Source organism: Canis aureus, chromosome X (assembly GCF_053574225.1).
Source record: "Canis aureus isolate CA01 chromosome X, VMU_Caureus_v.1.0, whole genome shotgun sequence".
Classification (NCBI taxonomy): domain Eukaryota; kingdom Metazoa; phylum Chordata; class Mammalia; order Carnivora; family Canidae; genus Canis; species Canis aureus.
This window is the reverse complement of record NC_135649.1, coordinates 74,168,790-74,183,312: the sequence shown is the minus strand read 5'-3', so window position 1 is coordinate 74,183,312 and position 14,523 is coordinate 74,168,790. Positions and strand designations below refer to the sequence as shown.

At 36.4% G+C, this 14,523-nt stretch overlaps 1 protein-coding gene and 1 pseudogene across 2 annotated transcripts in view; one reads left to right on the top strand and one right to left on the bottom strand.

The window, feature by feature from the left end:
• The window catches only part of ZC3H12B (zinc finger CCCH-type containing 12B), a 566,523-nt gene that overhangs the window by 233,552 nt on the left and 318,448 nt on the right, over positions 1–14,523 (top strand). The window lies entirely within an intron of this gene.
• On the bottom strand, positions 4,482–5,714 carry LOC144309028 (microtubule-associated protein RP/EB family member 1 pseudogene; annotated as a pseudogene).

Sequence of the window (14,523 nt, the reverse complement as noted above, 5' to 3'; positions counted from 1 at the left end):
ATAATACTGTCTTGATAATTACAGCTTTGTAATACAGTTTGAAGTCCACACTGTGATGCCACCAGCTTTGGTTTTCTTTTGCAACATTCCTCTGGCTGTTTAAGGTCCTTTCTCATGCCATACGAATCTTAGGATTATTTGTTCCAGTTCTGTGAATAATATTGATGGTATCTTGATAAGGATTGCATTGAATGTGTAGATTTCTCTGTGTAGCATAGACATTTTAACACTATTTATTCTTCCAAAGGGATGGGTTTATTTATTTGAATTTTTCTTGCTTCTTGAGGTAGGTATCTATTGGTATAGACTTCCTTCTTAGAACTGCTTTTGCTGCATGCCACGGGTTTTTTACTCTTATGTTTTCATTTTTATTTGTTTCCATGGACTCTATATTTCTTTTATTTACTGATTGATCCTTCCTTTTATAGTAGCATGTTATTTAACATCTATATATTTGTGGTCTATACAGATTTTTTGTTGTTAACTTGTACTTTCATAGCATTATGGTCAGAACATACATATGATATGTTTCCCATCTTGAATTTGTTGACATTTGTTTTGTGAGGGTAGTATGTAATCTATTCTTGTGATTGCTCCATGTGCACTTGAATAGAATGTGTATTCTACTCTTTTTGGATAGAATGTTATGTATTTACCTTATATCATTCTGTTCTGGTGTGTCATTCAAAGATATTGTTTCCTTGTTAATTTTCTGTTTAGATGATCTGTACATTTATGTAAGTGGGGTGTTAAAGCCCTCTACTATTATACTATTATCAATTATTTCTTTTATGTTTATTAACTCTTATGTATTTGGTTTCTCCTATGTTGGATGCATAAATATTTTCAATGGTCATTATCTTCTTGTGGAATTGTTCTTTTTATTATTATATACTGTCCTTCTCTGTCTTCTGTTACTGTCTTTGCTTTAAAGTCTACTTTGTTCTATATATGTATTGTTACTCTGGTCTTCTTTGACATACATTTACATGACATCTCTTGCTTTCTTTTTTTAAATTTTATTTATTTGAGAGAGAGAAAGGGAGAGAGTGTGTGAATGAGAAGGAGAGGGACAGAAAATTTGAAGCAAACTCCATACTGCTCACAGTCTGACATAGGGCTTGATCCCACAACCACAAGATCATGACCTTAGCCAAAGCCAAGAGTCAGACGTTTAACTGGCTGAGTCACCCAGATGCCCCTCCATCCTCCCACTTTCAATCTGTGAGTGTCTTTATGTCTAAAATTAGTATCTTATAGCGTGTTTTGTTTTGTTTTTATCCATTCAGACACCCTATGCCTTTTTTTTTTAGCATTTCGGCCATTTACATTCAAAGTAATTATTGATAAATATATATTTATTGCCTTTTTGTTGTTTGTTTCATGGTTGTTTCTGAAGATTTTCTATGATCTTTATTTTCTTATCCTTCATGGTTTGCTGGATTTCTTTAGTGATATATTTGGATTTTTCTTTATCCTTTGCATATTTATTAGTGTTTTTAATATATAAACATTAGGTTTGTATATAACGTATTGTGTATATAACCGTCTATCTTAAGTTTTTGGTCATTTACATTTGAATCCATTCTTTTCCCCTCTCCATATTTTAGGTATTTGTTATACTTTATATTCTTTTTTTGTGAGTTCCTTGACTCAGTTTTTATACAAATACTTACTGTTAATGCCTTTGTGTTTCCTACCTCTATGCTATCACTTTGGGTCTCTCCATTCAATGTGTCCCTTTTAATACTTATTATTGAGCTGGCTTAATGGTATTCAACTCTTTTATTTTGTTTTTTTCCCCTTGGAAACGCTTTGTCTCTCCTTGTATTCTGAATGATAGCCTTGCTAGATACATTTTTTTTCCCATTCAGCACTTTGAATCACTTTCATCTGGCTTGTAGAAGTTCTGTTGAAAAATCCCCTCTTAGCCTTAAGATTTTCCCTTATAACTTAATGACCTCTATTGTCTTGCTGCTTTTAGGATTTTTTTTCTTCATAAGGATATTTTGCCAATTTAATTAAAATATATCTTGGTGTGAATCTGCTTTTGTTGATTTTGTTGCGGGTTCTCTATGATTCCAAGATATGGATGTCTGTTTCCTTCTCCAGATTAGGGATGTTTTCAGCTATTATTTCTTCAATACATTTTCTGCCCCCCTTTCTCCTTTTTTTCTGGGACACCTATAATATGAATGCTATTATGTCAGAGTCACTGAGTTCCCTGTCTATTTTCATTTTGAATAATTAATTACTCCGTCTACTGTTCAGCTTGATTATTTTCCATTACTCTGTCTTGGTCACTAATTCATTCCTCTGCTTCTTCCATATTGCTGTTAGTTCTATCAAGTGTGTTTCTCATTTTGTTTATTGAACCCTTATTTCTGGTATGATATGCCTTATCTCCGTGTTAATGCCACTCTCAAGTCTTCCACTCTTTTCTCAAGGCCAGTGAGTATCCTTATGATCACTGCTTTAAATTAGCTATCAGACATGTTACTTATGCCTGTTTCGCTTAGATATTTGGCCATGAGTTTGTACTGTTCTTTCATTTAGGATAGATCTCTCTCTCTCTCTCTCTCTCTCTTCTCGTTTTGTATCTCTTTCTGTGTCTATTTCTTGTGTATTAAGAAAGTCAGATATATCTTCTACTCTTGAAAGTAGTGACTTTATGAAGAAGAGTCCTGGAGTGTAACTGCAGTGCCGTGTGCCCCCTTTACCAGATCTTAGCACTTCAGGAGGGTACTCTTTGTGTGCTTATTATGCCCTGCTGTTATATCTGAGTCAATTCTTGCTATAAGTGCAGCCCTCTGCACTGATTCTCTGCCTGATGTGGGCTGTGATTTCTCTCTATAGTGTTAATGGGACTCAGGCAGGCCATCCCTGATAGGACAAGCCTGCTGGGGAACTTGGGAGTAGGAAAGCAGTTATTGCAAAATTTCATGGGACCACTAGTCCTATGCTAGATCCCCTCAGCACTGAAGTAGCTCAAAGCTGTGTGTCAATGCTGCTGGGGGCATGAGGCTAGGTGTGGCACATAACAATGGCTGGGAACAGCTGGGGCCCACAATGGGAATGGGAATGCACCTGGGTGATGTGCAACAGCTGGCTATGTGCCTCACAGCAGTGTTTGTTCACATGGGAACTGGGTGCATTGTGTGACAAAGGCTGAGGAAATGCAGCGGAGTGTTGATGCAAATTTACATGGGGGTGCATGGATGGGTATGGTGTAGTAGGGCAGCTGGGTCAGCAGCTGGGCAAAGGGCATAAAGGTAGGTATAGTTGCACAGCTGGATATTGTATGGCAGATCTGCCCAGCAGCTACAGCAGGTGAGCACCTTTAACAAAATTTACCCTGAGCCCAAGGCCTAGGCTAGCAGGCTTGGAGTTTTCTAGTCCTCAGGAGAACTCATGGGCTTGTCATACTGCTAGTAGGTTAGGTAGCAAGTGTCTGTGCAGCCTTGCCTATTGCAGGTGGCTCTGTGTTTATGCTGAATATAGGGGAAGAAAATGGCCCCTGCCAGATCCGTTGTTTTCAGAGAAGTTCCCCAACATGTTCTGAAGTCAGTATGAATATATCTGTTTCCCATTTGCCACCAAGCATTTTGCAAAACGTTATTTCTATTTTGCCTTTCTGCTTAGGCGGCTGCCTCTTTAAGGATGGTGACCAAGGTATCACATCACTCACCCTTCAGTCTTATCCAGTGCTGATTCAGCAGACTTTTAATGCTCTACATTCAAAGTGCATTTTCTCATGTGCTTGTTGGCCATGTCTATGTCTTCTTTGGTGAAATTTCTGTTCATGTCTTTTGCCCATTTCATAATTGGATTGTTTATTTCTTTGCTGTTGAGTTTAATACTTATTTAAAGATCTTGCATACTAGCCCTTTATCTGATAAGTCATTTGCAAATATCTTCTCCCATTCTGTAGGTTGTCTTTTAGTTTCTTTTGCTGTGCAGAAGCTTTTTATTCTGATTAAGTCCCAATAGTTCATTTTTGCTTTTGTTTCCCTTGCCTTCATAGATGGATCTTGCAAAAAGTTGCTGTGGCCAAGTTCAAAAAGGGTGTTGCCTGTGTTCTCCTCTGGGGTTTTGATGGATTCTTGTCTCACATTAAGATCTTTCATCCACTTTGAGTTTATCTTTGGGTATGGTATAAGAGAATGGTCTAGTTTTTTTTCTTCTGCACGTGGCTGTCCAATTTTCCCAGCACGATTTATTGAAGAGACTGTCCTTTTTCCAGTGGATAGTCTTTCCTGCTTTGTGGAATATTAGTTGATCATAGAGTTGAGGGGCCATTTCTGGGTTCTCTATTCTGTTCCATTGATCTATGTGTCTGTTTTTGTGCCAGGACCACACTTTCTTGATGATCACAGCTTTATAGTACAACTTGAAATCCAGCATTGTGATGCCCCTGGCTCTGGTTTTCTTTTTCAATATTCCCCTGGCTATTCGGGGTCTTTTCTGATTCCACATAAATCTTTTTTTTTTTACTCTTAAGGCATTTATTTATTAAAACGTTCTCTGCCAAGATTTCACATTAGCTTAAAATTCAAATCAGTCTTTACATTTCTCTACTGAGGACTCCACCTCAGTGTATGACATAAAAGCACCTTCTCCAGCAGCGAGTGTTACCAGCATCCACACAGTGAGCCCCATGGTCAGCCTCTCTGTTCCCCAGGTGACCCAACTAGATGTTAATACTGCTCTGCTACAGGGTAAAAGCTCCTAACTCAAACTCATTGGAAAAGGGGTGAAACTTCTGCAAAGTGCACTTTAAGAAGAGGTACTGTTTGCTCATGAAAAGAAACCAGTGAGTTCTCTAAGAATAATAAAAGGGGGTATTTTACAGTTAAGCACATGATTTGGAGTGAAGAATTCAGATGTTGCTCTGCTGGTCCAGGCTGTTAATACTCTTCTTGTTCCTCCTGTGGGCCCCCTTCATCAGGTATCACAAAGCCTTCATCTGTCGCATAGAGAACGTCCAGGATCCTCTGCAATACAGGGCTGTTTTCCCCTTCGTTCTCCTGGCAAATCAATTCAATGTTCCTTAGCTTTCCAAAGTAGAAATCTCTCTCTTTCTCCAAGTCTTCGATGGTAAGTTTCAATACATTGACCTGCTGCATCAATTCAGCTGCTTCATCATCCCCATTGTCCACACCAGGATTCTTTCGCACCACACCCCGGCCAGCCTTAGGGGTTGCAGTAGTTCTGTGTGTTGCAATGGGCCTCTGTGGAGCTGCACTGCTAGAGCTGAGAGGTTTCTTTGGTTTGTTCAGAGCTGGAGCAACGAGGGAGGGAGCCACTGCAGTTTCTTGACTTTGTCTGGCAGCTACAGGGTCATAGTCTTTTCCATCATAGTTTGCATCAAAAAACTTCTTGAACCACTGAACAAATTCAAAATTGTCCTGAAACTTTCCTTTTACTAATTTGTCCACAGGAATTATTTTGTCAACACCCATTCTCTTAAAACCTGCTTGTAGTATTTTGAAGTTCTGGATGTATTCATGAACTAGTTTAGCCTGGAATTTCACTTTCTTCAAGTCAGTGGAGCCAGGGAATAGCATGTCCATAAACTGACAATAGGCAGCCCCTGAGCACAACTGTTCAATCTTTGTCAGATTCAGCTGCAGAGACTCATTGATCCAGGCCAGCATATCATGTCAACTTAGGTTATCATTGGTGACGGACATTGAGTATACCTTCACTGCCATCTTTGGCTCTCAGCGGGACCGTGTCCACTGCCTGTGCCCAGCTTCAGTTCTGTCTTCATCTCCTGATTCCACACAAATCTTAAGACTATTTGTTTCAACTCTCTCAAGAAAGTCTGGTATTTTTATAGAGATTGCATTAAACGTGTAAATTGCCCTGGGTAGCATAGACATTTTCACAATATTAATTCTTCCAATCCATGAGCATGGAATATTTTTTCATCTCTTTGTGTCTTTCTCAATTTCATGTTTATAGCAGAAATGTCCACAATAGCCAAACTGTGGAAGGAGCCTCGATGTCCATCGAAAGATGAATGGATAAAGAAGATGTGGTATACACACACACACACACACACACACACACACAATGGAATATTACTCAGTCATTAGAAATGACAAATACACACCATTTGCTTCGACGTGGATGGAACTGTTAGGTATTATGCTGAGTGAAGTAAGTCAATTGGAGAAGGACAATCATTATATGGTTTCATTCCTATGGGGAATATAAAAAATAGTGAAAGGGATTATAGGGGAATGGAGGGAAAATGAGTGGGAAAAATTAGAGAGGGTGACAAAACATGAGGGACTCCTAACTCTGGGAAAGGAACAAAGGGTAGTGGAAGGGGAGAGGTGGGCGGGGGATGGGGTGACTTGGTGATGGGCACTGAGGGGGGCACTTGACAGGATGAGCACTTGGTGTTATACTATATGTTGGCAAATCGAATATATATATATGTATATATATGGCACATATATATCCCATATCTAATTTATTTATTTATTTATTTATTTATTTATTTAATACCAAAATTGTGCTAGGTCTTTTATAAAATGTATTATACATCCTGGCACACACAGACAGACATCATAGTGCTCAAATATCATGAGGAAATCAGATATGTAAACAACTAAGAGCAGAATATTAAATAATATAGTTGAGGCCAAGAGGTTATATCATGGGGAATCCGAGAAGAAGGTAGTTAAATCTTTGCAGATGTAGGGCAATATGGACATTTTTCCAGAAACAACATTGAACTTGGTCTTAATAAGTAGGTGAAGTGGGAGTGTGGGAGCAAGGAGGAAATGAACAATTCAGGCAGAAAAAAGAATTGTACAAAGTTAGGAGTCAAGAAATAGAGTGAAACCTTGAGAGAATTATATGTGATTTGGATTCCTGAAGCACAGAGTAATGGCTTTGGTCACAGGAGATGAGGATGCAAAGATATCCAAGGTCAGAATATGAAGTGCTGTTCTCCATACCCACTAGTAGACTAATAGTTCATATAAGGTATGAAGAACCTTGGCAAATGCAGCCATTAGAGGTGGGAGTGGAGAAGAGTTTAAGAAATACTAAGGATATGAAGGCTTCAACAGCAATGGATAATCCAAAAATGAAAATAAGAAAAACAATTTCCAAAATGGGTTTTGTTTGAATACGAGATAACACTGGAGCATGTTGCTTCTAATGTGTTTGTGAGAATCCTAGCTTGGTATACCTCAGGGATTCTCAACTTCAGTATTACTGATCTTTTCAGGCTAGATAATGCTTCATTGTATGGGGCTTTTCTGTACATTTTACAGTGTTTTGCAGCATCTTTGGTTTCTACCCATTACGTGTCAATAAAACCTCCCCAAGTCATGATACAGAAATAACTCCAGACATCTCTAAATGTCCTTTGTGGGGGCAAAATTACCCCTCAGTGAGTACCACTGATTATATATATATATATATATATATATATATATATATATATATGTGTGTGTGTGTGTGTGTATTACAAATGGTTGTATGTATCTGAATATATGTGAGAGGAGTAGTCAGAGCTGGAAATTTGGGTTTCATTGGGATGTATGACATAATTGAAGCCATGGGAGAAGATGGACCACTTAGAGTGTATTGAGAGAAGAAAGCAGAAGACAGACCCTCTGGAACACACATTTTCTTCTTCAAAAACTCTATTTTCAGTTATTAAATTGCAGTGTACTCTTCTTTAAGGATGGGTGATTGGGGAACACAGTAATATATAATGATCCACTTTGTTCCTTGCCCAAAATTTTTTGAAGTTTTTATTTAAATTCTGGTTAATTAACATTCAGTGTAACATTAGTTTCAGAATTATGGTTATCAGCACTTCCATACAATACCTGGTGCTCATCACAAGTACACTCCTTAATCCCCATCAACTATTGAACCCATACCTCCACCTGCCTCCCCTCTGGTAACTATCTGTTTGCTCTCTATAGTTAAGACTCTGTTTCTTGGTTTGCCTTTCTCTCTCTCTTTCTTTCTCTCTCGTTCTCCTTTGCTCATTTATTTAGTTTTAAAATTCTTTTTAAAATTTTTATTTATTTATTCATGATACACACAGAGAAAGAGAGGCAGAGACACAGGCAGAGGGAGAAGCAGGCCCCATGCAGGGAGCCCGATGTGGGACTTGATCCCAGGTCTCCAGGATCATGCCCTGGGCTGAAGGTGACACTAAACTGCTGAGCCATCCAGGTTCCCCTTTAAATTCTATATATGAGTGAAATCATATGGTATTTTTCTTTCTCTGACTGACTTATCTTGCTTAGCATAATACTCTCTATCTCCATCCATGTCATTCTTTTTTTATGGCTGATATTTTCTTTATCCATTCACCAGTTGATGGACATTTGAGCTCTTTCCATAATTTGACAGTTGTAGATAATGCTGCTATAAACATGGTGCATGTATGCCTTTGAATTAGTATTTTTGTGTTATTGGGGTAAATACCTAGTAGTGCAATTGCTGGATCATATGGTAGTTCTATTTTTCACTTTTTGTGGAAACTTCATCCTGTTTTTCAGAGTGGCTGCACCAGTTTGCATTCTTACTAGCAATGTAAGAGGGTCCCGTTTTCTCTACATCCTTGCCAACACCTGTTCTTTCTTATGTTGTTGATTTTCACTATTCTGAAGGTTGAAGTGATATCTCATTATAGTTTTGATTTATATTTCTCTGATGGTGAGTAATGTTGAGCTTCTTTTTATTTGGCTATTGACCATTTGTATGTCATCTTTAGAAAAATATCTCTTCATGTTTTCTGCCCATTTTTTGGACTGAATTATTTGTTTTTTGGGTGTTGAGTTTTAAAATTCCTTTATATATTTTGGATACTAGCCCTTTATCAGATATGTCATTTGTAAATATCTTCTCCCATTCCATAGGTTGCCTTTTACTTTAAAACTTTTTTAAAGTAAATAACTTGAGGGAGAGGGGGAGAGAGCAATCAGGGGGGAGGGGCAAAGGGAAAGGGAGAAACTTAGACTCTATGCTGAGTATGTAGCCCAACATGGGGCTCAATCTCATGACCTTGAGATAACAACCTGAGCCAAAGCCAAGAGTCAGATGCTTAACAAACCTTACTACCCAGGTGCCACAGTTGCCTTTTATTTTTGTTGATTTGTGTGCAGAAGCCTTTTATTTTTATGTGGTTCCAATAGTTATTTTTGCTTTTGTTTCCCTTGCCTTTGGAGACATATCCAGAAAGAATTTGCTATGGCCTATATCAAAGAGGTTACTGCCTGTGTTCTCCTCTAGAATATTTATGGTGTTTCAGGTCTCACATTTAGATCTTTAGTCCATTTTGAATTTATTTTTGTCTGTGGTATAAGAAAGTCCCCTCCCCAACTTTTACTTACATTTCTTATAAAAGATAATGTCAGAGAATTTAATGTACAGAGATTGAAAAACAAAGATAAAATTATCTTCAAAATATGTAGATTAGGAAGCAGGCAAGCAGGACTCTATCTAATATTATCTTGTGCAAATTACATATTTTCTCTGAGTCTCACTTTCTTCAATTGCAACATGAAATGGCTAGACTAGATAAGTACTTTCTACACATTAGAATCACTTGGGAGAACATTTAAAAAATATCCAACACCATCCCTCACTAATTAAGTCAGAATCTCTGAGGATGGACTCCAAACATTTGATATTTTCTTAAATGCACCCCTGGTGCCTCTAATAGCAGGCAATAATGTGCAGGCAAAATGGACCACCACTGTGGTTCATGATCTCTAAATTCCTCTGATACATGTGTGTTTGTTTGTGTGTATGTGGGTGCATGCACACCCTGAAGCCAAAATATTTCCTGTAAATATACAACCCTGAAGTCCTAATAGAAGTTCACTAACAGTAAGAATCAATATGTAAATGTTGTTTTATATGCAATGACCCAAGAAAATAACTAATGTGCAAAGTATGATAAATCTGTATAGAATCTGTATTATGGTATCATATGATTAATTCCATCAGTCCTCATAATTTCTTATTATAGAAATATATATGTTTCTCCTTCAGCTAATTGTAAATTGTGTGAGAGAATGGCTTGTCTTATTTATTTACTTTTTATTTCTCCATAGCAATTACAGCATTTCTTTACATAGTGTAAGTCCTCAATAACTATTAGTTCAATAAATAACTGAATAGTGAAAGGGAATATAAGGGAAGGGAGAAGAAATGTGTGGGAAATATCAGAAAGGGAGACAGAACGTAAAGACTGCTAACTCTGGGAAACGAACTAGGGGTGGTAGAAGGGGAGGAGGGCGGGGGGTGGGAGTGAATGGGTGACGGGCACTGGTGGTTATTCTGTATGTTAGTAAATTGAACACCAATAAAAAATAAATTAAAAAAAATAACTGAATAGTGCAATATTTTATGCTGGGCACTTGAAGCATCCTAATGAATAACCTGATAATTTGGACTTTTATTAAGCATTATGCTTTACATACCTAAATTAAATTAAGCTTTACCTATTGTAACTAATTTAGGTCTTTATTTTTCATAAGAAACTATAGTTTTGGTAGCGTAACATACCATAGAGAATTTAGATTTTCTGTATGGTTGTAATAGAGCTCATCCCACTTTCTCCTCTATTAGATGAATGGATATATGATGCACTGGTCAGAGTACACCATTCCCCTGGCCACAGTGATTGGTTTAATATTGACCATGTGACTTAGGTTGGGCCAAGAAGAAGTATGGGGTGGTAATGGAGAATGTGAAGGAATGAACAAGCAAACCTGGATTTTAAGGAAACACTGTTTAAAATTACCAGTTAACCAGACTTATCACGAAAAAAAGGACTCAAATAAATAAACCTACAAATGATAAAAGAGAAATAACCAACTCAACAGAAATATAATTTAAAAATAATATTATCAAAACTATATACCAACAAATTGGACAAGCTAGAAGAAATTGATAAATTTCTAGAAACATATAAACTACCAAAACTGAAATAGGAAGAAATAGAAAATTTGAACAGACCAGTAACCACCAAGAATTTTAGTCAGTAATGAAAAACAAAACAAAACAAAACAAAACCTTCCACAAACAAAAGTCCAGGAACAGATGGCTTCACAGGCAAATCCCAAACATTTAAAGAATTAATTCCATTTATTCTCAAACTATCCTAAGAAATAGAAAAGGAAGGAAAACTTCCAAATTGATTCCATAAGGTCAGCATTGCCCTGATACCAAATCCAGATAAAGATACAACAAATAAAAGACAACTACAGGCCAATACCTCTTATGAAAATAGGTGCAAAACTCCTCAACAAAATATGAGCAAATCAAATCCAAGAATACATTTTAAAAAATCATTCACCATGATCAAGTGAGCTGCATGAGTGACTCAATATATACAAATCAATATGATAATACCATTAATAAAAGAAAGGTTAGTAAACAAATGATTACTTCAATACACGCAGAAAAAGCATGTGACAAACTACAACATTCATTCATGATAAAAACCTCCAACAAAGTAGGTTTAGAGAGAACATACCTCAAAATACTAAAGTTGACATATGAACAACATGCAGCTAACACCATACTTAATAGGCAAAAATTGAAAGCTTTTCCTCTAAGGTCAGGATCAAGACAAGGATGTTCACTCTTGCCACTTTTATTCAGCATGGTGCTGGAAGTCCTAGCCACAGCAATCAGACAACAAAAAGAAATAAAACACATCCCAATTCATAAGAAATAAGTAATATTTTCATTATTTGCAGATTACATGATATAATTCATACAAAACCTGAAAGACTACCAATCAAGTGCTGGAACTGATAAATGAATTCAGCAAAGTCACAAGATAAAAAATGACTGTACAGAAATCTGTGGCATGGTCATAACAATAATAAAGCTGCAGAAAGAGAAAGTAAGAAAACAATCCCATTTATAATTGCACTAAAAATAATAAGATACCTAGGAATAAACCAAAGCAGAGTTGAAAGAACTATGTTCTGAATATTATAAAACATATATATCAACAATATGTATCAACAAATGGTTTTGGTAAAACTGATCAGCAACATGCAAAAGAATGAAACTGCACCACTTTTTAAATTTAAAATCAATTAATTAACATATAGTGTATTAGTTTCAGAAATAAGAAATATCTTATGAGTCTGTCTCCCTCTCTGATTTCATATTATTTTACTTTTCCCTTTCTTCCCCTATGTGCATCTGCTTTGTTTCTGTAATTCCACCTAAGAGCGAACTCATATGATAATTGTCTTTCTCTGATTAACTAATTTCACTTAGTATAATACATTCTAGTTCCATCCACATCTTACCAAATACTAAGATGTATTGTATTGATGTATTGTATTGTATTGATGGCTGTATTGTATTGTATTGTATTGTATTGTATTGTATTGTATTGTATGGCTGAGCAATAGTTGTATTGTATTGATGGCTGAACAATAGTTCTTTTTTAATTTAAATTCAATTAGCCAACATATAGTACATACTTAGTTTCAGATATAGTTTTTAATAATTCATTTCAATAATTCATTACTTGCATATAACACCAGTGATCATAATATCCTGTGCCTTTCTTAATGCCCATTACCCAGTTACCCCAACCCCCCACCCATCTCCCCTTCAGCAACCCTCACTTTATTTTCCAGAGTGTAGAGTCTCTTGTGGTTTGTCTCCCTCCCTTCCCTTAAGGTCCTTTGCAGTATTTCTTCTATTCTGCATATGAATGAAATCATATAATTGTCTCTCTGATTAACTTATTTCACTTAGTATAATACCCTCCAGTGCCATCCACATTGATATAAATGGTGGGTATTCATCACTTCCAATGGATGAGTAATATTTCATTATTTATATATGCAAATGTATATAAAGCAAATGTATATATGCAAATATATAAGCATATATAAGCATATATATGTATATATAAGGAAATATATACACCAATATATATGCTAATGTATATATAAGCAAATGTATATATATGCAAATATATACCACATCTTCTATATCCATTTACCTGTTGAAGGACATGTCAGCTCCTTCCAGTTTGGCTTTGTGGACATTGTTGCTATTAACATAGGGGTGCAAGTTCCCCTTTGTTTCACTATATCTGTATTTTTAACTTTTTGAAGAACCTGCATACTATTTTCCAGAGTGGCTATACCAGCTTGCATTCCCACCAACAGTGTAAGAGCATTCCCCTTTCTCCACATCCTTGTCAACATTTGTTGTTCCCTGTCTCGTTAATTTTTGCCATTCTAACTGATGTAAAGTGTTATCTCATTGTGATTTTGATTTGTATTTCTCTGAAAACTAGTGATATTGAACATATTTTCATGTGTCTGTGGGCCACTTGTATGACTTCTTTAGAAAAATGCCTGCTCATGTCTTCTTTCCATTTCTTGACTGAATTGTTTGTTTTTTTTGGCTGTTCAGTTTGATAATTTCTTTATAGATTTTAGATACTAGCTCTTTATCTGCTCCCATTCTGTAGGTTGTCTTTTAGTTTTGTCAACTGTTTCCTTTGATGTGCAAAAGCTTTTTATCTTGATGAAGTCCCAATAGATCATTTTCACTTTTATTTCCTTTGCCTTTGAAGACAAATCTAGCAATAAGTTGCTGTGGCCAAGGTCGAAGAGGTTGCTGCCTGTGTTCTCTAGAATTTTGATGAATTCCTGTCTCATGTTTAGATCATTCATCCATTTTTAGTTTATCTTTGTGTATGTTGTAAGAAAATGGTCCAGTTTCATTCATCGTATGTGGGTGTCCAATTTTCCCAAAACAGTTTGTTGAGCAGACTTTTTTCCATTGGATATTTTTTCCTGCTATTGTCAAAGGTTAGTTGACCACGGAGTTGAGGGTCCATTTCTGGGCTTCTTATCCTTTTTTACTGGGTTCCTTATCTTGTTCCATTGATCTGTCTTTGTGCCAATACCACAGTGCCTTGATGATTACAGCTGGACTCTTGTTTGTTGGAAATTTTTGATAACTGATTCAATTTTTTACTGGTTATGGGTCTGTTCAGGTTTTCTATTTCTGTTTCTAGGAATGCATCTATTTCTCCCAGATTGCCTATATTTTGGCTTATAGTTGCTCAAAATATGCTTCTATAATTTTTTGTATTACTTTTTTGTTGGTTGTGAAGTCTCCTCTTTCATTTATGATTTTACTTACTTAGGTCCAATTTCTTTTCTATTTTAAAGTCTGGCTCAGAGTTTATTGATGTTATTAATTCTTTTAAGGAACCAGCTCCTAGTTTTATTGATCTGTTATAATCTTCTTTTGACTTCTATTTCATTGATTTCTGCTCTATTCTTTTTTTAAAAAAGATTATATTTATTTATTTATTTATTTATTTATTTGAGACAGAGAGAGAGAGAAAGAGAGAGAGAGAGAGAGAGAGAGAGAGAGAGAGAGAGAGAGAGAGGCAGAGACACTGGCAGAGGGAGAAGCAGGCTCCATGCAGGGAGCCTGATGTGGACTTGATCCCGGGTCTCCAGGATCACACCC